The 25210-nt window shown below is 36.7% G+C and overlaps 1 protein-coding gene and 1 pseudogene across 2 annotated transcripts in view; one reads left to right on the top strand and one right to left on the bottom strand.

Annotated features, from left to right (window-relative positions):
* Window positions 1–25210, top strand: part of ZCCHC14 (zinc finger CCHC-type containing 14) — a 121657-nt gene that overhangs the window by 11802 nt on the left and 84645 nt on the right. The gene's annotated exons all lie outside the window — the stretch shown is intronic.
* Window positions 22212–23096, bottom strand: LOC122740731 (annotated as a pseudogene).

The raw sequence follows: 25210 nt of genomic DNA, 5'->3' as shown, positions 1-25210 counted from the left end.
ATGTTAAATACAGTTTCAAATATTTTCTCTGGTACTTTTTTTTGTTTAAACTAACAATGCCTTTTGACCAATTCTTCAAATATCCCTTAATTGTTTTCATCATCATAAATATTATTTAGCCTTTGAATGATTGTATTTTTCTGTTATGGGTAGAAATAAAGAAAATGGGTCCATGTAAAGCATCTCACCAGAGAAATCATAAAAATGTAACAAAAAAGATGGTGAGGGAGCAACTAGGTGGCGCAGTGGATAAAGCATCGGCCCTGGATTCAGGAGGATCTGGGTTCAGATTCGGCCTCAGACACTTGACGCTTACTAGCTGCGTGACCCTGGGAAAGTCATTTAACCCTCATTGCCCTGCCCAAAAAAAAAAAAAAAAAAGATGGTTAGCTGGTCACATAGCAGGAGCAAGGGGGCGAAATTGATAAGCCTATGTAGTCTTTGGCTTCCTCATTATGCCCAGAGAATAGTATGGGGCATTGGGTGGGTAGACCACGTGTGGCAAATATACAGAAAACATAGATAAGGTGCTATGAAGGTAAATACATTGTAGTCTTGATTTTCGGGCAGCTAGGTAGACCTAAGTGTGAAGCCTGCCTCAGATACTTAATAGCTGTGTGACCCTGGGCAAGCTCACTTAAGTCTTGCCTCAGTTTCCTCATCTATAAAATGGTGATGATAATAGCACCTACCTCACAGGGTTGTTATGAGAATTAAATGAGATCATGTAAGTATAATGCTTCACAAATATAAATGCTGTTTAGAAATCTGGGAAGCAATTTTTACAGTGTTTCTGACCCATTTCTAAAATATATAAAGAACTGAATAAAACTTATAAGAATACACATTATTCCCCAATTGAGAAATGGTCAAAGGATAGGAACAGGCAGTTTTCAGATGAAGAAATTAAAGCCATCATCTATAGTTATATGGAAAAAATGTTCTAAATCACTATTGATTAAAGAAATACATATTAAAACAACTCAGGGGGGCAGCTAAGTGGTGCAGTGGATAGAGCACTGGCCCTGGAGTCAGGAGGACCTGAGTTCAAATCCGACCTCAGACACTTGTCGCTTACTAGCTGTGTGACCTTGGGCAAGTCACTTAGCCCTCATTGCCCAACCCCCCCCCCCCCAAAGTTTCCCAGAAAAACAACTCAGGTACCACCTCACACCTATCAGATAACCTAATATGGCAAAAAAGAAAAATGACAAATGTTGGAGATGTGGGAAAATTTGAACACTAATGTATTGATGGTGAAATTGTGAAACTGATACAACCATTCTAGGGAGAGCAAATTTAGAACTATACCCAAAGGGTTGTAAAACTGCATACCCTTTGACCCAGCAGTATCACTACTAGGTCTGTATCCCAAAGAGATCACAGAAAAGGGAAAAGGACCCACACATACAAAAATATTTATAGCAGCTCTTTTTGCAGTGGTAAAGAATTGGAAATTGAGAGGATGTGATGAGCAGGCAGATTTCAGAAAAACCTGGAAAGACTTACATGAATTGATGCCGAGTGAAATGAGTAGAACCAAGAGAACATTGTACACTAACAGCAGCATTGTGCGATGATCAACTGGGATAGACTTAGCTTCTCTCAGCAATACAATGATCCAAGACAATTCCAAAGGACTCATGATGGAAAATGGTTTCCACATCCAGAAAAAGAACTGTGGAATCTGAACTCAGATTGGAACATACTATTTTCACTTTTTTGTTTGTTTTTTTTTTTTTCTTTCTTGAGGTTTTCCCCTTTTGTTCTGATTGTTCTTTCACAACATGACTAATGTGGAAAATATATTTAACATGGTTGCACATGTATAACCTAAAAATATGTAAATGCTAGTTGCTGTTGTTATCATTAGAGACAATACCTAGGTAGTTGAGGTGACCCATCCATTTGGAAGTTCACGAGGCTCAAATATAGATTTTCAGTGACCTTACAGTTTGTGGATATTGCCTTGCAAGATCTCAGTCAACACTTATATGATGAATTCTGCTTTCTGCCACCTCAACTATTTCTGTATGTCGTATAGCAGACTCTTCTTAATAATTTGTATGGTTAAACTAGATGACCACGGAGGTTCGTTGTAACTGTGGAAGCAAGAGATGCTGTGCTACTTGGTTCTTCAAGCTGCCGCATTCCATAAAGGCTATTATATGCAAATGAGGGGTCTTTTCTTACTCCTAGAAACCAAATCATTTTTTAAAACTAATTTAGATTACAAAGAAAAGTTTATGAAATGATCACATCGATTGTTAGGGAAAAATATGGATGTAATCTGAATGTGGTAAACAGCATGTTGGATTTTACTTCTGCGTTTTCAGTCTACATGTCTCTTTAATTCCTTGGTTCCAATATTATTGGGCAGGTATTGTTTGGACTATTTGAGTTCTGTTCATTTTTTCAAAGCTAGGATGATTTAAAATGGAATTGTATCCTCACTTTATTTTGGAGGACCTACAAGTTATTTACATAGTATTGAGCAGTTACAAACTTAAAAGCACTGATTTTCTTTAAGCTTTATTCTGTATTCTGTATTTCAAAGAATGGCACTTGGTTAGTGCTATAAAGGAGGCAATATAGACTTATTATTTGAGAGAATTATGTCAGATTTCCCGTTTGGTTTTTGATTAACTTAAGGAATCTATTATATCTATTTATTTTTGCGGGGCAATGAGGGTTAAGTGACTTGCCCCGGGTCACACAGCTAGTAAGTGTCAAGTGTCTGAGGCCGGATTTGAACTCAGGTCCTCCTGAATCCAGAGCCAGTGCTTTATCTACTGCCCACCTAGCTGCCCCGGGAATCTATTATATCAAAATCAATTCTAGGAAATGTAATCTAGGGGGAAAATTAGGCAGTTTGGAATTGGGAGATAAGTGATAATGTGAGAATAACACTAACCACTTAACTAACAAAGACTGGTGAGACTTTTGTAAAATGCTGATGTGTCTGACTTGACTAAAACATCTAGTAGGGAAAAATAACATAACATATATGTGTATGTCTAGCTAGCTACAAAAAATTAAAATAGCATTATTTACTACATCTATACATGTGGGAGAAGGAATTTGTTTTTCTGGTTTCTGGGTGCTTGCACAGTCTCATTCATTTCCGTGTGTGCTTGCAAGGGTCAATTTTTTTGGAGCATACTCCAGATTTTTTTTCCTTTTTGGTAATGTGTTGTTCTTTATATGTTTTAAAGAATACTTAGGGATGTTTTAATGTATTTTATGGAAGATAGTCCACCAAAATAATTAATTTTTCTCCAAACCTATTAATAGAGAGAAGCATACATCTAATTGAATAGATGTATTAGATCCCTAACAAGAATAGCTCTTCCCTCACCCCAGTTAGTTTTAAAAATATTTACTACTTTAAAATAGAAAAGAAGTTTGGAAGGCATGGGATGTTTCCTAAGAGGAAACATTTCCTGGTTTGGTTTATAGGAATGGGGGAATATGATCAGACAAACAAGGCTTTTTCTACTTTTACTTTTGGCTCCTTTGGTAATCAAGGATATGTGGGTTCCTTCCTGAGAGCTACTGCCTTAGAAATAGCCTTCTCCCTTTTCTCTCCTCTACCCATCCTAATTAGTAAAGACAGATAAACAGTACACCTTATACCATTCAGTTAAGTATTACTGGTCAGTGAATTTATCAGTATACAGACTATATGTGAGCAGCTCTTAATATGAATCCTGCCTGTGTTCAGTTTAATAATAGATAAAATTGACAGGGTTTCCTCTGTCCTGGATGGCTCTGTCCAGACCTTGACTCCAACTTCTTACTATCCCAGAATATTCTTTCTCTGTTGTGCCAGGAAGACTGCCATATTCTCTTTTTGCTTCTAAAATGTTGGGCCAAACCCAGTAGTACTTGAGGTGCATTGAACACATGAAGAACAGGACAGGTGACTTAACTGCTTAGACACCTGGCCCCAGTTTAGACCCATATCATTTTGTGACCCACTTTTGATGCTTACTGACTGTGTGGCCCAGAGCAACTCACTTAACCTCCATAAATCTCAATTTCCTTAGCTGTAAAATTGAAAGATTTGGACTATATGGTCTTTGAGGTCCCATTTAGTTCTTTCTTTGATTCTAATCCTGTAATTGTGATACATTGGAAAGCATTCAGGATTTGACCTTGAATTTAAATCCTGAGTGCTACTTACCTTTGTAGACACTGACAAATCTCTTTACTTCTTTTTTTGTTTGTTTGTTTTGCAGGGCAACAGGGGTTAAGTGACTTGCCCAGGGTCAAGTAAGTGTCAAATGTCTGAGGGCAGATTTGAACTCAGGTCTTCCTGAATCCAGGGCTGGTGCTTTATCCACTGTGCCACCTAGCTGCCCCAATCACTTTACTTCCTGAGCCTTATCTTCATCTCTAAAGTCAGATGACCTCTGTGGTCCTTCCAGCTCTGAATTTATGATGCTATGATCCCTATACTCCAGTATACCCCTATAGGCTGAGGATAAGCTTCATCCTTTCAGAAGTTGATCTATTTCATCTAGCTTCTTACTCCTTTTTTTCCCCTTCACCCCATGATTTGATCTAGCTAAACTCAAATAGATGGTTAATGTTTCATGATGATCACTACTTTGTCTGGCTCAACAAACATCTTTTTGATGTACTGACAGTTTTGAATGAGGAATCTACAATAGCTAAATTAACTGATGAATTGAGTAGAGTAGGGACTGAATAGGAACAATTTGCCAATTGTTGTTGAATTGATTGCTATTTGGAGGGAACTGATTTTCCTATCATTTTTAATATGCTTCTGTCATTGCAAATATTTTCATTCTGTAATAATGAAAAAAGATATCACACAGATTTGAAGACTGAAATTCTAACACTTATTTAGCAGTGGAGCTGGCCTTGATATCAGCTGGAACAGCAATTGGCCCCTCAGGTCCTCACTCAGAAGAGTCTGTTTTTCTTTTACTTGAGACATAATTATTTTGAATAAAAATTTTCCCGTTATACGTGAAGACAATTTTAAACATTTATTTAAACAATTTTTGAGTTCCAAATTTTCTCTCTCCCTCCCCTTACCTCCTTGAGACATTAAGCAATTTGATATAGGTTATACACATTCAATCATGCAACATATATTACCTAATTAGTCATTAGACATAATTCTAATATTTGTCGTCTTAGTGGTCCACAGAAGAGTAGAAGCAGACAGTTTGAATGGGAAGAAGGGAAGGGGCTGATATTATCACAGAAACAAGAAGGCTGACAGGAAGCATTAAAGAAAAGCTGTAAAAAGAAGGCAAACCTTAAAAAAGCACAGCACTCTGAGGGTGTTGGGCTGAAGACAAACAATTGTTTATACCGTTATAGCCCCTGACAGCACTTTATTTGAGGGTATTTTGCAATGATAACTCAGATTCAACAGGACAAGTTTCAGTCCTTGTTCATGAAACTCTTGTTGAGAAAGACATGGTAGTATATGATTAATTTTTTAAATAATTCTTTCAAGCTTAGTGGACAGAGTGCTTGACTTGGAGTCAGGAAACCTGAAGTTCAATACTGCCTCTGACATTAATAGCTTTGTGACTGGCCAAAGAGGCAGCTAAGTGCTGAAGTGGATAGATGGAGTCAGGCAGACCTGAGTTCAAAAGTGGCCTCAAATACTTACTAGCTGTGTGATCCTGGACAAGCCACTTAACTCTGTTTCCTCATCTGTAAAATGAGCTGGAGAAGGAAATGGCAAACCACTCCAGTATCATTGCCAAGAAAATCCCAAATGGAGCCATGAAGACTCAGACACGACTGAACAACAGTGACCATTGGCAAGCCACTCCAATCTCCTGATGTTCTTTAAGCAATTTCCCAGGATTTAAATACTAATAGACTAGTTGGGAAGCTCCTTATATAGATTTTGCAGGCATTCCATCAAAGAAACCTAAATTTAGGCCACTCTTTTAAGGGGTGGTAGTTTTTAGTTAATTGTTTTAAGCACAATTTTTCTCAAAAATCTAATTGTGAATAATACTTAATTCCTTTGCTACGATCAGGTCATTTAAACAGGTATTGTATATTTTCATTATTTTACGATACTCTGAATGAAGCAAAGGATTCTTTTTAAGTTATTATGATGGTACCGGAAGAGTTCAGGGAACTCATGATAGAAGAGGATCTCCAAATCCAAGGGAAAAAAAAAAAGAACTGTGGAGTATAGATGCTGATTGAACCATACTATTTCTTTTGTTTTGGGTGCTGTTGGTTTTTTTTTTTCTATTTTGAGGTTTTGCATTACTGCTCTGATTTTTTCTTTTATAACAGGATTAATGCAGAAATAGGATTAATGTTATTATGGGTATATATATATGTGTGTGTGTGTGTGTGTGTGTATATATATATATACATCTATATGTATATGTATATAGATATATAGATATAACCTATATCAGATTACCTGCTGTCTAGGGGAGGGGGGAGGGAGGGAGGAAAATCTGAAATTGTAAAGCTTGTATAAACAAAAGTTGAGAACTATCTTTACATGTAACGGAAAAAATAAAATACCTTATATGTAAAAAATTTTTTTTTTTAAATAATGTTATGTGAAATGTTTTTTCCCAACTTTCAAACATTTTTTAAGGCAGAAGGGAGAGCCATATGTAACACATAGAGGGGGCCAATGGTTTTCTTTCATTTCAACATAACACAAATATTTTATGATGGAAGTAAAGAGGAAAATATGATTCACTTAGAAGAAACATTTTATAAAAGTCAGCTTTACTGGAATATGTTCATTCCTTTGAGTAAAGGAAAGGAAAAGGTTTTCAAAGACATGTGATCTGGACTTTTTTTCTGTTTGCGCTAATGGTTAAGAAATAAAGGAATGTTTTTAGGTAAGGATTGGGTTTTGTTTTTTATTATTTTATTTTTGGTTAGCATTGGATTTCACTTGGGCCTCAGTCAGCAAATAACTTCCACTATTAAAACCATCTATTTTCTTGTTCTGGTTTTTTCTTTAACTTATTTAAAACATATAATTACTATTTTAGTAAAATGCTTACTTGAAAGTTCATTTTTTCTTTCTTATTTCTAGATATCATCATTGACTTCAAAGTTTTAAAATTTTATATCTGTTCTTAATAATACCACTAAAATATCACTTAAAATTAATTAAAAGTGGGGCAGCTAGGTGGTATAGTGGATAGAGCATTGGCCCTGGAGTTAGGAGTACCTGAGTTCAAATCTGGCCTCAGACATTTAACACTTACTAGCTGTGTGACCCTGGGCAAGTCACTTAACCCCAATTGCCTCACTAAAAAAACAAACAAACAAAATTAATTAAAAACAAATGAATTTATTGAAATTTACTGAATTTATTGCCACTTATAGTCAATTTTGATTTTGTTGTAATTAAGTAGAATTTATATTGATTCCTATAATGCTACCTTCAGTGTCCAAATATGTTCTTTAGATGGTGTCATTATAGCAAATTTTTAACATCTTTTAGCTTGCTCAGTTATCCAAAGAACTGAAAATTCATATTTCTTTTTTTTTTTTTAAGTGAGGAAATTGGGGTTAAGTGACTTGCCCAGGGCCACACAGCTAGTAATTGTTAAGTGTCTGAGGCCGGATTTGAACTCAGGTCCTCCTGACTCCAGGGCCTATGCTCTATCCACTGCGCCATCTAGCTGCCCCCTTAATATTAATTTCTTAACTCATTATTAGTTTTAGAAACAGGTTCATTCTTCTTTTATGTAAAAGCACAAGAAGGTAACTCTCTGGTTTCCTTATAGAAAAGCTTTAAGTTTTTAACAAGCTTAAACAACCAGTTCGGTGTGATGTTACCTGTTTAAAAGCTCTGCTTCTTAAGAGGCTGAAACTGGGGGCTCTCTTGAGCTCAGGAGTTCTAAGTGTAGTCATTTGTGCTGATTGGGGAGCCAAATTTAAGGTCAGCATTAGCATGAGTCCCAGGATTGGGGAACTACCAGCTTGCTTGAGGGATAAACTGACTCAGGTTTGAAATGGAGCAGATCAAAACTCCCCTACTGATCAGTAGTCAGATTGGACTTAAAAGTTGCCTAAACTTCCATAATGGATGATTTACTCGTGTGTGTGTGTGTGTGTGTGTGTGTGTGTGTGTGTGTGTGTGTGTGTGTGTGTGTATTTTACAGTGGAAGAGGTATCACTTTCATTCGACCAACATCTGTTAATTACTTATTAGGCACTCTACTAGTTTCTGGACATGCAAAGACAAAAACAAAACAATCCCCCTTGTCAAGGAGTTTATATAGAAAACGTTCTTGAAAAATAATAGAAATTTCTGTGACAACTTAAAATTTACCACTGAGTTTGTAAACTTTGTAATTTATGTGTTCTTTTGTTTTTTTTTTAAGTGAGGCAATTGGGGTTAAGTGACTTGCCCAGGGTCACACAGCTAGTAAGTGTTAAGTGGTATCAGTCTGTAAAGTTTTTTTGGTTAGAGTCTATTTCAGTTCAAAAGCATCCCTCCCCTCTTCTCCAATTGCGGGGGGGAACCAAACTCATAGCACACATGTTTACTAAAGCAAAACAAATTCCCATGTTAACTACGTTTAAAAGTATATGTCTTGGGGGCAGCTAGGTGGCACAGTGCATAAAGCACCAGCCCTGGATTCAGGAGGACCTGAGTTCAAATCCGGCCTCAGACACTTGACACTTACTAGCTGGGTGACCCTGGGCAAGTCACTTAACCCCCATTGCCCTGCAAAAACAAAACAAAACAAAAAAAGTATATGTCTTATTTTGCATCCTATTTTGGACCGCTGGAATTGTGCTTGGTCATTGCATTTGTCAGAATTGTTAGGTCTTTCATGATTATTTGTTTTTACAGTGTTGTTATAGAAATTGTTATCTTGTTATCTTGGTTCTGCTCACTTTAATTTGTATCAGTTCATACAAATCTTCTCTAGGTATCTCTGAAATTTTCCCTTGTAGTATTTCTTACCACAAAACCAGTATCCTTTCTTTAATTCATATTGCATAATTTGTTCATTGAATTCACTATTTGATGGGCACCCCTTTAGTATACCAATTCTTTGCCACTATAAAAGAGCTGCTATGGGCAGATTTCAGAAAAAACTGGGAAAGACTTAAGTGGACTGATGCTAAGTGAAGTGAGCAGAACCCAGGAGCAATCTTACTCACAGTAACAGCAACATTATGTGACTGATCAACTGTGATAGACTTAGCTCTTTTCAGCAATGCAAGATCCGAGATACTTCCAAAGGACTCATGATGGAAAATGTTCTTGAACCACATCTAGAAAAAAAGAACTGTGGATTCTGAATTCAGATTGAACCACACTGTTTCTACTTTTGTTTTTGTTTTTACTTTTTTGAGGATTTTTCCTTTTGTTCTGATTCTTCTTTCACAACATGACTAATGCAGAAATACGTTTAGTGTGATTGTACATAAATAACCTATATCATATTGCTTTCTGTCTTGGGGAAGGTAGAGGGAAAGGAGGGAGGGAGAAAAATTCGGAACTAAAAATCTTATGAAAACAAATGTTGAAAACTGTCTTTACATGTAACTGGAAAATAATAAAATATTTTTATGATTAAAAAAGAGCTGCTATGAAATTATTTTATATCAGTCTTTATATAGACTGCCCCCCCCTGAGGCAATGAGGGTTAAGTGACTTACTCAGGGTCACACAGCTAGTAAGTGTCAAGTGTCTGAGGCCACATTTGAACTCAGATCCTCCTGAATTCAGGGCCGGTGGGTGCTTTATCCACTGTGCCACCTAGCTGCCACTACATAGACTTTATATGGGTCCTTTTTTCTCTTTCTTTGAATTTTGGGAGTATAGGCCTATTACTGGTATTACTGGGTCAAAGAGTATGCACAGTTTAGTAAGAGGGGCACATTTTAAAATTGCTTTTCAGAGTGGTTGGACCAATTCACAGCTTCACCAACAGTGCATTAATGTGCCTGTTTTCCTGCAGCCCTTCCAGCATTTGTCATTTTCCTTTTTGTTATCTATACCAATCCAGTGAGTAGAGCCTTGGAGTTACCTTAATTTTTATTTCTCTAATTACTAACAATTTTTAAAAATATGGTTATAGTTTGGATTTCTTCCTTCAAAAATTGCTTATGCATAACTTTTGGCCATTTATCAGTTGGGGAATGGCTCTTGTTCCAATAAATTTGAATCAGTTACATGTCAGGGATATAATATCTTTTTCAGAGAAACTGGAACCAAAGATCTATTCCAAGTTAACTGTTTCCCTTCTGCATTGATTTTGTTTGTGCAAAAACCTTTTAATTGCATATAGCCTATTGTTTATGCTATCTTCTCTGACCAGTTCTCAATCTCTGTTGTAATCATGAACTTTTCCATCGTCCATCGTTACCAAAGCTAATTTCTTCTTTGCTTCTTTAATTTGTTTATGATGTGACATTTTAATTTGTTATGTATTCTTTTTTGGAGCTTATTTGGTTTGGGCCTAAACTTAATTTCTGCCAGACTGCTTTCCAGTTTTCCCAGAAGTTTTTGTCCAATTCCTTGCCCCATTAGCTTGAAGTCTTTGAGTTTATCAAACACTAGGCTACTAGGTTTGCTAATAGGTTGTCTGTTGTGTACCTTATCTATTCACTGATCAGCCTTTCTATTTTTTAACCTGGATCAAATGGTTTTAATGATTATCGCTTTGTATATAACTTGAGATTATAGGGCCATTTCAATAATTTATTGCAGTACATGATTTAATTTAATTTAGTTATATTTTATAATGCTTTACTTTTTTCAAAAATCTTTCACATGTACTTCATCAAACTAACTCTCTTAAATAAGATAGTTGGCTATTGTTACCTGCATTTTACAGATGAAGAAAAGGAGACTTAGGAAGGTTACTTACCTTGCCTAAGATCATGCTGTATATATGGATAAACATCAATTATGCTTTACTACGGAGGATACGTGGTATCTGTTTTAGAGAGTAAAATGTTGTAGCAATTCTTTACCAAAAAAACCCTGAAAATTACTTTTTAGAACCTATAAAACACGTTTGAGGTGTGCATATTTATTCAAATGGATCATTTACAAATTTTCCTAAGAAGAGAACATATTTACTTGGACCTTTTTTTAATCTGTATGTAAATCCGGATTTATTTCACAACTAGGATAGTTTTTGGTCCTTTCTGATTCTGTGGAAAAGTGAAAGGAATAGTGTTTGACATCTGTGTTCATAAGCTTTTTTGTTCTTTTTAGCCCTTTGCGGTAAATACTTGTCATGTCTGCTTATATCAGTCTTACAAATCTTGTGAGTTTCAGTTAAAATTCCACCTCTTCTCTTTTCTGTCCCTGACATCTTTAGCTATCATTCTCCTTTTCTGAACTCTCTAAAGACTTCGATAGTTCACTCATTTTATATTTAGATTCTCTTGCACTCTTATTTCTACTTTAATTATTTGGTGTCTTTGTGATCTTGTTTAATGTGGGTACTCGTCCAGTGGTCTAGACTGCAGTGTAGCTGTGCTTTCCTTTCTTTCATTGTATGTGCCTTTCCATACATCTTCTATGGAGGCTCATCCATCATCCTGAGGCCAAGAAATCCTCTAGCTAGCTTGATATTTCATGGATACTTGTAGAACTTTCCAAAAGTTACCCTTCATTCTTGTTACAGGTCCAGCCCAATATCTTTTCTTTTCTTTCTTTCTTATTTTTCTGGTTGGCCAATGAGGGTTAAATGACTTGCCCAAGGTTACACAGCTAGTAAGTGTCAAGTGTCTGAGTCCGGATTTGAACTCAGGTCCTTCTGAATCCAAAGCTGGTACTTTATCCACTGCACCACCTTGCTGCCCCCTCCACTATCTTTTCAGATAATACATCTGTGATTAGATAAGGGAGAAACTCATGTTCCTTTAAATGCCAAAGTTGGGGGTAGGGGACCAAGTGCATGTGTATGTTTTAATTATTTAAATAAATATGTTCATTTTGCACATGCATGTTTTTATTATTTTCTTTAAAATAATTTTGAAACTGAAAAACCTCATGCCACAATTTAAAATTATTTATGTTTGGTATTCTTCATTTATCGAATGCCTGTATCTAAGAGCTTTTGACAAGCTTGGGGAGGAATGTGGAAGGAAGGGGAAGAAAAGAGAGGGTTAAAAAAAATGTGTGACATGATTCTTCATAATAGGGTTAGCAAACTTTTTCTGTAAAGAGTTGGATAGTAAATATTTTAGCCTTTTCAGGCTGAGATGTAATTAAGGACATGAAGTACAAGAGAACAAATCAATTTCCACAAAATTAAAAACGTAATAATAATTGAGTGCAGTTTTTTGTAATACAGGTCTACTAATGTGAAGAATAGGATTCTTTTTTAGGCAATACGATTTTGTTTAATTGGGGTTCAGAGGTAATGGTCTCTATCATCAGGATTGATAGCAGGTTTTCATTTGTTAATGTTGATCTGTAATGATATTTTATGTATTTCATCTTTCAAAATGTGTTTTCATACAGATACATACTCCCAAATACTGATATTAATCCATGAGCATATGATTTTAATTGAGCATATTCATTGCATTTATAGAATTTTATTAGATTTGTTGTCATCTTATTTGCCTTTAGCATGTCATTACATTGCAGATTAATCAGTTCCAATAGAAAGTTAGATTGAAGACCTCAGTTACAATTAAATGAATTTTAAAGTATGGAAATTCCTTTTACCTTTGAATCAAGGTCTGAAAAATGCTTCAGGAACTATAGTTTGAGCTTGGAAAATCTATATACTGAAAATGTGTGTGTGGTTGGAGATCCTGATTCTTCTTTTAACAGTATAGGAAGTACATGATGAAGCTTGAATTTACTTGTGATTCAGTGTTAATTGTCATCTAATTGACTTTACCATAGTATGTTTCACATATAAGCACTGTTTTGACTTGTAATTTTAAGTTGAATTCATTAAGAAACATTAACAAGTCTGCTGCAAAAGCTAATTTCCAAAGCCATTTTTTGCTCAATAATAGAGGTTAGGGGCAGATCTTCTCATTTAGAAAACTTAAATCTCAGCCATGAGCTCAAAAAACCATAATAAACCCCTCCTTTTTGTTTTTGGACATGATAGGTATGCACTGGAAATAAAATGTCATGTTAGAATGATATATGTGGCACTCAAAAAGCTGTCGAGTTATAACTTCGTCACTGTGATGTGTCAGTGCTCTGAGCAGCAGTGCCAAGCAATGAGAGCACCACATATGGTTGCAGCTACTCAGCTCTGTAGGTGTAGCATGAAAGCAACCATCCAGAATGTGTAAACAAATGAGCATTTATGTGTTCCAATAAAATTTTCTGGACACTGAAATGTGAATTTCATATAATTTTCACATGTCATGAAATATTACTCTCCTTTTATTGTTTTCAACTCTTTAAAAATTTAAAAACTATTCTTAGCTCAGGGGCCTTAGAAAAACAGGTGGCAGGCAATATTTGGCCTGTGGACTGTAGGCTGAAATCCCGGCTTTATAAGTTTTTTCTGGTTAGGTCTACACAACAGGGTAGTTTGTCATTTAGCAAGGAAGATATCTCTCTCTCTCTCTCTCTCTCTTTCTCTCTCTCTCTCTCTCTCTCTCTCTCTCTCTCTCTCTCTCTCTCTCACTCTCACTCTCACTCTCACTCTCACTCTCTCTCACACACACACCCCCTCTTAAAGGGTATTTGGGGAAATCATTCTAGTGGAAGTAAATGGCATTCATGGAAGATGAGAAAATAGAAGGCATGTATGAGAAATGTCAGGTGATGATTAGGGCTTAGGCCATATGTAGAGAAATAATATAAAGCTATGTGTCTTATCTCCACAACTCATTTGTATATTCCAACAGAAATAAACTTCTTTTATATCGCCCACAATACTTATTAGTACAGTGTCATTAAATACAGTTTGGATGAATGGAAAATAAAGCATTAAAATTTTTACCTGGGTGGTGGTGTAGGGAGATAGGGAGTCTGAGAATCCATCTTTAAATAGATTTCATAATGAGATGAGGTATCAGAATCATTGTTAATTAATATTAATTAAGCTTTGCTTCACTGCTTTAGCCTGCTAAAACTTGGGAGAAAAAGATGGGTTTGGGGATGAAGGGACATGGAAAAGAAGATAAGCCACAGGTAAATACTGATAGAGTTGGGGAGAGTTATACTGGGAGATAATATGGGGAAATTGATAATGTGTAATGGTGGTGTAGAACAGGTAAGGGAAAGAAAAAAAATCATTAAAAGGAAGTGATGATGGAGTAGAGAAAGGGGAATAAATGAGTTTGATGCACATAGGTAAATGCTGTGATTCTTGTCTTGCCCTTTGACCGTTAGAGGTATGTCTCTTGTCCAGAATTGCTTCCTTGACTCATCTTACGTTGGTGCACACCAGACCCTCTACTGTTTGCCATTTTAAAAAAGTAGTAAATATGAAGGGGGAGGGAAGTGAGTACTAGCAACTCCTGTAAGAGATAGGTGTTCTAGATAGGTGATACATGGAGCTGAAATGTATGAGTGTGGGCTGGGCTGTGGTTCAAAGATAGGCTACAGAGTGTTGTGCATGCAACCAGAAAATAGGGGCAACTATAGAGGTAGGTTCAGAGAAATTTGGATACTTAGATGTGAGGCTATAATTTGGGATTCAAGTACTAATCTGGAAAAAAATAGTATGTGGGAGCCTGCAGGGTGCTGTTACCAAAAGAATGCACCTTTAAGTAGAGTATTGTCATTTTGCATTGTTTGATTCCTGATGCTCAGGTTAAATCTCTGAAACCGATAGATAGATAGATTGATAAATGATAGTTGTCAGGATAAGGGATACTGAAGAAATATGGATCTTAATTTATGTATTTGCACAGTAAATTTGTTTTAACAAGGGTTTTGTTTTATATTTGTTTGATTTATTGTTAACCAGCTCTTCCCTTCCCCTCAAAGGCTTTTATCCATACAACATATGGTATAAGATTATTAAAAGTTATGTAGCAAAGTGACTATTGAAGGTTTTGATTTCTTTTGGCATAAGTCTTTGGCCAGCTTATAAAAGTTTAAAAACAAGTAGGCAATTAAATGTAATTTTCAAAATGTGGTTTGAAGGAGGTTATAAATTACGTATATCTTTCTTTGGGGCTTCAAAAACTTATAAACAAGAAAAGATATTCAAATCAAGGTGCTAATGATGCTAGATGAACAGTTCTGTATTCTGTTTATGATGATTTTAAAATGGTGATTCCTGATAGCTTTCTCTATTCTTCTCTGTTAGCACTTTGTATGGTCTAATATCCCTAATTTTCTTTTTAGAAAATGTTTTTTGTATTGATACTTTGCTTTTGATATCACTATTTTTTCCAAGGTATCTTTCTCCCACTCCACCCCCGAAACCAATCCTTATAATAAAGAAATAAAAAGGAGGGGGGAAGTCAGCAAAACTAAGCAATATATTGCAAACATTTGACAAAATTGATGAAAAACTGTGAATTACTTGACTATTCACAATATACAATGGTCCAAGACAATTCAAAGGACTATTGATGAAACATACTACCTACTTCCAAAAAAGAACTAATATTGATGGAAGACAGACTGAAGAATGCTAATTTTCACTTTCATATTTTTCTTTTTAATCAAGTTTGCTTGTACAAAATGACAAATGTGGTAATGTTTTGTATAATCATACCTGTATAACCCATATCTGATTGTTTGCTGGGCCTTGCAGGGGGGGAGGGGAGGGAGGGAAAGGATGAAAATTGGAACCCCAAACTATAAATAAAAAGTGTTTTATTATCTAAATAAATAATGATATTCTGTGATCTAAAAAAATTCCATTTTCCACATCCATATATGTGATATTCCCCCCACCCCCAATCTTCAGTGAAGGGGCAGGGGGGGGGGTTGCAGTGTCAGTATTTTTTCATAAATCTTCTTTGGGAACCAAGCTTGGTTATTATAATTTTGAAGCATTCCTTTTTTTTTATTCTTTCCATTTACATTGTAGTCATTTTGCATATTGTTTCCTTGATTTGGCTTACCTCACTTTTACTTACTTTTGATCATTTCTTATATTCTTCTCTTTATTCATCACCTTTCCAAGAACCAGTAAGTCACTAGAGTGCCCATGTTTTTTAGAATTTGTTCAGCATTTAAATCGGCCTCATCTTTTGTAAATTTTGCAGGTTTGTTAAGTAAAAGTTTTTTTTTTTTTAGTATAAGTTATTTTGATTTTTACTTCATTATTAGCGAATTGGAGTACTCTTTCATATGTTGTTTGCAGTTCATCTTTAATGAACTGTTTGTTCATATCCTTTGACCACTTATTGCCTTGTTATCTCAGAGACATCTAAGTGGATAGAACTCAGTGGATAGAACTCTGGACCTAGAATCAGGAAGATCTGAGTTCAAATTTGTCCTCAGACTCTTATTATAGGCTGCATGACGTCTAGGACAAGTCACTTAAACCTCTCATGCTTATTTCCTCCTCTGTAGAAATAAGAAATAACAATAGTACCTACTTCATGGGATTGTTGTGAGGATCAAATGAGGAAATATAGTAAAATACCTAACAAATCCTAAAAGTGCTACTTATCATTATTGACGTGTATGGGGAAAAGAAAGTTGAGCCCATGAGTGACTTTGTTCCTTCCTTTTTCATCATCTAAAATTTGTATCCCTCACAAGTTTTATCTTCTAGGTGATGCAGTGGATTGAGTGCTGGACTTGGAATCTGGAGGATTTGAATTTGAATCCTGCTTCAGACATTTATTAGATGTGTGACCCTGGACAAGTAATTTAACTTTCAGCCTCAGTTTCCTCATCTGTAAAATGCAGATAACAATAGCATCTACCTCATAGGATTGTTGTTAGAATCAAATGAAATAAAGTCTGTAAAGCACTTTGCAAACCGTAAAGCATTTAATAAATGCTGTTTTAATCCAGCCTATCAGTTTTATTCTTTCATTCTATAAAAGAATTTACTCTTTAGAGTAGAAGGATATAAATAAATATGTGAATCCTAATGAAAGATCTTTAACTAGAATCATAGATTTTTTTCATGCAGGAAAGGGACCTTTGATAAGATCAAGTCAAATATCCTCATTTCATAGAATAAGAAACTGAAGGCTATGGAGGGGAAATGACTAGCCCAAGGCCACACAAATACTAAATCTATCAGAGTAGTTACCTGAACTCAGGTCTTCTAGAATTCCAAATACAGTGCTCAAGTTATTAGACAGTTAGTACTTGTTGAATTCATGCATACATTATTTCATGGTTTCCTTAAGGAAAAATTGTTTTGTGTCATTTCACATTCTTTGCATCAGTAACTCATTTGCTATGTGTTGGAAGACAGAGATTGGGGAGTTGGATATGTGATAGGATGAAAATCAAATTGGGATGGGTGGGGGCAGGACAAGAAAGAATGTGTAAGTTAAGTCATCTACCCTTCAACTTTCCATAACCAGTCAAGATTCCCTCAACATCCTCCTGATACCAGACTTCCTTTCATTTTGCATTGTCTTCAGGACCCTTCAAGAACATGGATTCGTAACCTGAGGTCCATGAACTTAAATGGCATCTTTATCTTCACTAACTTCTCACTGAAATTTAGCATTTCTTTTATATTGTTTTAAAACTTGATTCTGAGAACTGGTCTATAGGTTTTACCAGCCTGACAAAAGGATTCATGACAGAAAAAATGGTTAAGAACCCTCGCTCTTCAGAGCTCTTCAAGGAGGAGAAAATTAAACTTTCTAGGGCACAACTACCATGAAGGTGTGACAGCACCCTATTACTGGTATTCTTTCATCTCCTCTAAAATAAAGATGTGATTCATAGGTGACCCAGCTGAATACTTCTCCCTACTACAATATATTTCCTTATCTCTGTTCCCCTATCCTCTCCCTTTCCATTGTTCTATTCTTGACAAACTGCTTTTTGTGTTTGGCTTCTACCTCTCATAATCCTTCCATCTTCTTTCAAGCACAGAGACCTAGCTTTTCCCTTATAAGACACTGAGTTACTTGCCACCCTCTCCAGAATTAAATGCACCTTCTCAAAATTCCCAGCCCCATTAAGTGCTTACTCTGCTAGGTACTGTTCAGAGTTCTGGGAATACAAATACAGTGAAGGAGACAACATGTGCACACATGAGTACAAACAGAACATACTGTGAACTTTGTTTATTCCTGTATTAACATGGCCAGAGAGTTTTCTCAGCTAGACTCCTGGAAAAATATGCCTATACTTATTACCTTTACTTCCTCATTTCACATTCACCTCACAGCCCTTTGCGGTTTGACTTCTAATTCTGCCATTAGACTAAAACTACTCTCTTCAAGGTTCAACAGGCTTTTTTAATTGCTAAATTCAGTGAACTTTTCCCGGTCTTCATCTTTCTTGATCTCTCTAGAACATTTGACCCTGTTGACCGTCCTTTCCGTTGGATACTCTCTTGAGTTTTTGTACTCTCCTAATTTTCTTCCTACCTGTATAGTTGCTTCTTCCCAGTCTTTGCTAGATTATCATCCATGTCCTACCTCTTATACCATGTGAGTGTATTTGGGCCCTGTTCTAGGCCCTCTTTTCTCCTTCCCCTTCCCCTCTACCCCATCTCTATTCCTCTCTCCCTGTCTCTGTCCCTCTCTCTCCCCCATTCCCTCTCCCAATTTCATCAACTCCCATGGGTTCAGTTATTTTCATGCTGACTACTTTTGAATCAGTATAGCTAGCCCATATCTCTTTCCTAAACTCTAACCCTATGTCATCTCCTGTCTGCTGGATGTCTCCACAATGGAACTCAGTTTTTTCCTCTGAACCCACCAGTCTTAACTTCCCTATTTTTGTGGAGGACATCACTTTCCTTCTAGTCATTCAGGTTTGCAACCTCAGTGTCATTCTTGACTTTTCCCTTTTCCCTCATCATCCCATATCCAATATGCTGCTCTGAATCTGGTTGATTTGGCTTCCATATCTCTTCAGTTTCCTAACACCCCCTCCTCCCCCTGCCCCATACACACACAGTGACCCCTCAGTTTCCCACTTGTTACCTAAACTGCTGCAGGAGTCTTTTGATTGGGCTTCCTGTCTTTTATCTCTCCCCTTTCCAATCTGTTCTCTTTAAATTGGCATTCCTAAAATAAAAGTTTGAATATGACACTCCCTTGCTCAAAAAACTTCAGTGGCCCCTAAGGTAAAAAATACAAATTCTTGTGTTTAACTTTTAAAACACTTTGTAATTTGGCTACAACCCTATCATTTCAGAATTATTTTATATCACCCCTTCTTACATAGTCTCCATTTTAACCAGACTGGCCTACTTCTTTCCCCCCTATACAAGATATTCTGTCTTCTGCTTGTTTTTCCTCTTCATCCCTGCTTATTAGATGTCCTAGCTTCATTCAAGGCTCAAGCGCCTCCTTCTGTAGGGGACTTTTCCTGATCTTCCCTCCCCCACATTTGTATTTCATGTTTACTGTGTACACGATGTTGATCTCTCCTACCCTTCCCCAACCCCCACCCAAACACACAGTAATGGAAGATCCTAGAGGGCAGGGATATTTTTGTTTTTGTCTTTGTTTCTATCCACAATTCCTGGTACCATGGTAGGCTAATGCGTGCTAATTGAATTGAATTGAATCTCTAAGTCTTCTGAAACTGTTCTGAAGCATAGAGTCAGGTATATGGCAGCACCTTCCTTACCTCTATTCTTTATAACCCATGAACATTTGAAATGGCCTATTGGCATTCTGTGTAGGTATTTCAACATCATTTAGGCTTTAAGGGGTTGGATCTTACGGAGATTGAGAACTGATAGTCCTAAAGTGGTCAGTAGGTTAGTCTAGCACCATCTACTAATTATCCTGATCTTATCATTTATATGTCATTGGGTCACAGTGAAATAGATTTTTAAGATACCAAATTTTCTACCAATTCTGTGATTCAGATGCAAAAACATCCAGGTAGATAAGCCAGAAAGTTTTATAGACTAATCAGTCAGCCCATATGTATTTAAGCATTTCATGAACTATTCAACAGAAACTCATGGAGTCTTTGTTTCTTCAGTATGCTTCAGGTTAATTTTTGCATATGTGAAATTTATATAGGAGTCGTGTTTGAGTCGTGTTCATGTCATGTTGAAGGAAGAGAGGGATTCTATGAAGCTGACATGAAGAGGGAGTATATGCCAGCGAGGGGGTAGAGCCAGGGCAAAGGCATGGAAAGAGTAGGTGGAATAATGTGTGAGGAAGAGAGAAGGCCAGATTGGCTGAATTACAGAGTGCAGGAGGGAGAGTAATGTACAATCAGGTTAGAAAAGTGGGTTGGGGGCGGCTAGGTGGTGCAGTGGATAAATCACTGGCCCTGGATTCAGGAGGACCTGAGTTCAAATTCTGCCTCAGACACTTGACACTTACTAGCTGGGTGACCCTGGGCAAGTCACTTAACCCTCATTGCCCCACACTAATAATAATAGTTAATTGAAACTTACTATTTTTAACTTACTATTTTTTAAATGCCACATATACTTAGTGGGGTAATTATGTATGTGAGTATAGTTGTGTGTGCATGCTTGCATGACTACATGTATGTATGTATGAAATTAAACAGAGAAGTGTGTCAACTCCTATGAAATTGAAAATCACTTTTCTATACTAGAGTTTTTGAGTACTCTTAAAGTTATAATTTTAGAAAACTAGAGTTAGAATGCACCTTAGAGACCAGGCCACATTCTTACTAATGATGTTTCTTTTATCTCCAACATTACTCTTAGATCTTCATATAGAACCAAGTGATCATTTCTGGACAGTTCTAATTGTTATTACTTCTTTATAGCACTGAAATCTCCCTCCTTGAAATTTACTGGATGATCTATGTTACTAATTGAATATAAATTGGCAGCATGTATTCTGTGTCACACATTTTTATATATGTAGAATAGATTTATGTTACCAAAAAAGTACTTAATTTAGATCCAACTTTCTAAAGTAAAATTTCTTTACTTAAAAGCAAGCTTGTTTTCTGTTTATCAATTGAATGTCAGACTTAAAACTTTGGTAGTTTGCAGTAGCTTAGTAATGAAAAGAGAAGAATAATTGTGCTACAGTGGAAGATGTTTTGTCATTCTTAAAAAAAAAAAAGTTAAACCTTGCAATGATGAAGACTTGGATAGAAAATATTTATGTATTAAATTTTGTGCAAGATATATGACCATAATACATCCTCTTGGTTGAAGGGCACCATTTGGAACTTATCAGATCTCTGCTTTTGAGGACATTAAACTAAAATGACTTGTGCTTCAGCGTGAGCATGAGTCAGAAAGATTTTGAGTTTAACTGCTTAAGTCACATGGGATAAATTAACTTTAACTCAAAATAACCAAAACCAAACCAAAACAAAAAAGGTTTCTGGGAAGTTCAAATGAAGATAACTTTATGTATAAATAAAATATCAAAGTAAAATGATAAGCTTTTTTGGGGAAATTGGACATATGGAGGATTAAGAAGCAGTAGTTTTGAATTATATATTAAAGAAAACCTGTGCTCTTTAAGAAAAAAAGTTGTCCCTTGGACTGTGCCTTTATTTGGTGTATTTTGGTGTGGTAGAAAAAGGGCTGGGTTTGGATTTGAAATACTTGGGTTCATTTCCTTGCCTTGCTACTTGTACTACCTGTGTGACTTTGGACAAATGACTTCTCTAGGCCTCAGTTTCTTTATAAAAATGAAGGGGAATGCACTAAGCTAGTCTCCAAGTTCATTGCCCCCACATGTTCTTATGTAAAATTTCAAGATCCAGAGCTGTGGGGGGAAGGTAAGAATTTGAGGGAAAGAAGGACAAGACCAGGAGAAACTTGCTGGGGACCTGTTAGAGTTATTGAGGGAAATATATGGCGTGTTGAAACCTGAATGTGACCTTAGGTACAGTAGTGCTAGGATGTAGACCTCTACTTTGGGACTTTTCTCCCAGGAGTTTGGAAAGAGCTCTGTTTTTCTTTTCTTTTCTTTTTTTTTTTTTTTGTGTGTGTGATTCAACATTTTATTGATTTAATCTAAGAAATGTTAAGAACCTTTAATTTTACATATAATAAAGGAGTTTACAAAGAATAGGCAAAAAGCCAAAGTGCACAGAAAAGAACAAAAATAAGCATATAGTCATGGACCTCAGAAGACAAGCCCCCTGCTTGTACTTATTCACCCCTACACAAATAGTCCCTCTTCCTACCACTTCAGTCTATTTCCAGATGACTCTCCTCACTGAAACCAGCAGTTGGGTTATGGATTGATGTCAACAGCACCATTTCTTTTTCTGGGAGCAAACCACACTCTTGTAAAAATGCTTCCAGGTCTACAGCGAAGAAATCTTCTCCAAGCTGGTCAGTAACTCGGACAAAATTACCAATTAATTCTCCTCCCTTATAAATCAGCAATGCAGGAAGAGCATTATTGGTGAACTGGGAGCTGGCTCCAATGAGGGAGCTCTTCACTCTGCAGAATTTGAGAGGTGTACTCAGCAGCAAGACAGATCATGCAGCCATTCATTGCTTCTGCCCCAGGGATGTCATCTTTATAAATGTGAATCACAATGAGTGTGTTTTTCTGTTCTTTGTCAACTGTGTCCAAAAATGCTTCCCCACTGGTGATGTCAAATACCTGCCTGAACTGGTGGTGCCCACTATGTAGCTGCTGCCTCATCTCATCCATTCGTTGCTTCCTCTATTGTTGTAAAAACTCTTCATCATCCTGTTCCTCATTCATCATGCCATACTCCTTCAAAGTCAACTTCTCATTGATTTTCTCTTGAAGTTCCTTCTATTTCTCTTTGTCATCCTCTTCATCCAAATGAGACGTACAAGTCATGGACAACTTCTTAATGAGCCTTTCCATTTCTCTACACTGCTCTTCTCTCTGTTCTGTCTCCAGCTGCTTAAATCTGTGCCAGTCATTGATGACACTCTTTGGACTTGTGTTTTTGGCCAGCTCAGTGCCTCCAGAACAGAATCACCTAGTGCAGTGTCTTTATTCTTGTCCTCCCTCTCACTGTCTTCATCCTCACTGCTGCTATAGTAGTACTGTAGCTTCTCCCTGAGCAGCTTATCATTCATGGTCGTCATGGTGTCCTTCAAGATCTTACAGAGAATGTAGTTGGGAAAACCTGAACAAATAACTGGATTTAAAAAGTCACGTGTAATGCCTTATTTGAGGGATTTAGAAGGAAAAAGATCTCTTCCAGCAGTATTGATTGGGGAAGACTTGGTGGGAGAGGTGGGGTTTGGACAGGGTTGTAAATGCCAGTATGTATGATTGTGATAGGAGGAGGTCAAGGGGATGTTTAGAGTGGGCAGTATAAAGTACAAGACCATTTTAACTAGAACAAGAGTTTAGATAAGTAAATAGTGGAAAGTAAAGCCCAAAAGTAGACTACAACCAAATTGTAAGAGGCCCCTGAATGACAGACAGCCTGATGAGGTTTCCTTCTACACTACTAACTCCACAACTTGGCCTTACCCCTTTCTTCCTATCAAGCCAGATTGGCCTTCTTTGGTACCCACAATATTCCACCTCCTGTTTCAGGGTGTTTGCACTGGCTGTTTCCTATTACTGAAATGTCCCTCTTCTTGCTTCTCACTAAATCCCCAGTTTCCTTCGTGGTTTATCTCATTGGCCACCTTCTAAGTAAAAGCTTTTCACATTTTCTCTTCCTCCCCTTCCACCCCAGCTGATACTGCTCTACCCCCAAATTATTTTGCATCTATTTTTATAAATACTAGATAAGTTTATGTAGTCTCCTCGGGCCAGATTGTAAGCTCTTTTGGGCCAGAAACTGTTTTACTTGAATCTTTGTATCTCCGGTTTCAAATACTTGTTAACTTATTGATCAGTTGATAAAGAGTTAGGACTTTAGTAATATAGGTATAATATATACTGTATAGTAATAATAGGGAGCCACTGAAGATTTTTGAGTAGGGGGTAGATGACTTGAATGTTGGTTGAATGAATGATAAAGTGAGTGTGTTGGGAAGAAGAATTTCACTGTTAGGTTAAATATTATGTAAAATATGTGGGGGGAGAGAAGTATCAGGGAAGAGAGGCTGAAAACTCAGAAGGCAGTCTTGGTGTGATGTAATAAATAAGGTCCAGGCCTAGAGTGGTGTTATTGAGAATAGGTTTAGGGGAGAGGGAAGGTAAATAAAAGATATATTTTGAAGGAAGAATTGGTAAGGCAGCCTGACAGGATTATGGGTTCCATGGATAGGAGGAATCAAAGGTAGGTTTGGCGCCTGGGTGACCAAGAAATAATATCAGAAATAGAAAAGTTAGGAAAAGAGAAGATAAGGCTGATTTTTAAGGTGATTGGACATTCAAGTGGAGACAGTTCACAAGCAACTGAAAATATTGGGAACTACAGCTTTGAGAAAGCTAGAAACAGAATTTGGATACTTCTGCATAAGGTAGTAGCTGAGGGCATGAACCTTCTAATGGAAAAAGTCTAGATTGATAGAAGACAGAACCTTTGGACATTGCTTATATGCTAAAGATCTCCTGTTATTTCCCTAAAGCAGTTATGCCTGAGGTGCAGGCATCAGTCTGACACTTTGCTCTAGTACAAAGCAGTTTGAGCAGTTTTTAACAATTCATATTTGTATAATCACTTGCATGTTTGCAAAGCATTTTCCTCAGAAGGTAGGCAGTAGTTGTAATACTTTTATTTTTATAGGTTGGCTAAAAAAGAACTACATCTCTTGCTTGTTTTATCATTTCATTTTATAGTTAACTGATTAGGCTGGAACATGCTATTAGTAAGGCCAAAGTCACAGGTTCTTTACCTAGAGAAATAGCCACAAATTGCATATACCCCAGTTCTAAGCAAACCATCAAGTATGCTTGCTCTTAGCAAAAAGTGGGGCTAGGATGGACAGTTCATCACAATTCTGTTCAAACTGCTTGGCAGACAGCTTAGCAAAGATCCTGGGAATAAGTTGACAAGAGTTTTCATGTACAAATAACAGCATACGTACTAGAGAAAGTAACATGATACACATTTTTACATTCAAGCAATTTAAAAAATAAATTTCACGGGGCAGCTAGGTGGCACAGTGCTACAGAGCACCGGCCCTGGATTCAGGAGGACCTGAATTCAAATCCGGCCTCAGACACTTGACACTTACTAGCTGTGTGACCCTGGGCAAGTCACTTAACCCTCATTGCCCCCCATTAAAGTATAGAT

Source organism: Dromiciops gliroides, chromosome 2, assembly GCF_019393635.1.
Source record: "Dromiciops gliroides isolate mDroGli1 chromosome 2, mDroGli1.pri, whole genome shotgun sequence".
Taxonomy (NCBI): domain Eukaryota; kingdom Metazoa; phylum Chordata; class Mammalia; order Microbiotheria; family Microbiotheriidae; genus Dromiciops; species Dromiciops gliroides.
The sequence above is the reverse complement of the archived record's forward strand: the minus strand, read 5'-3'. Positions and strand labels throughout refer to the sequence as shown.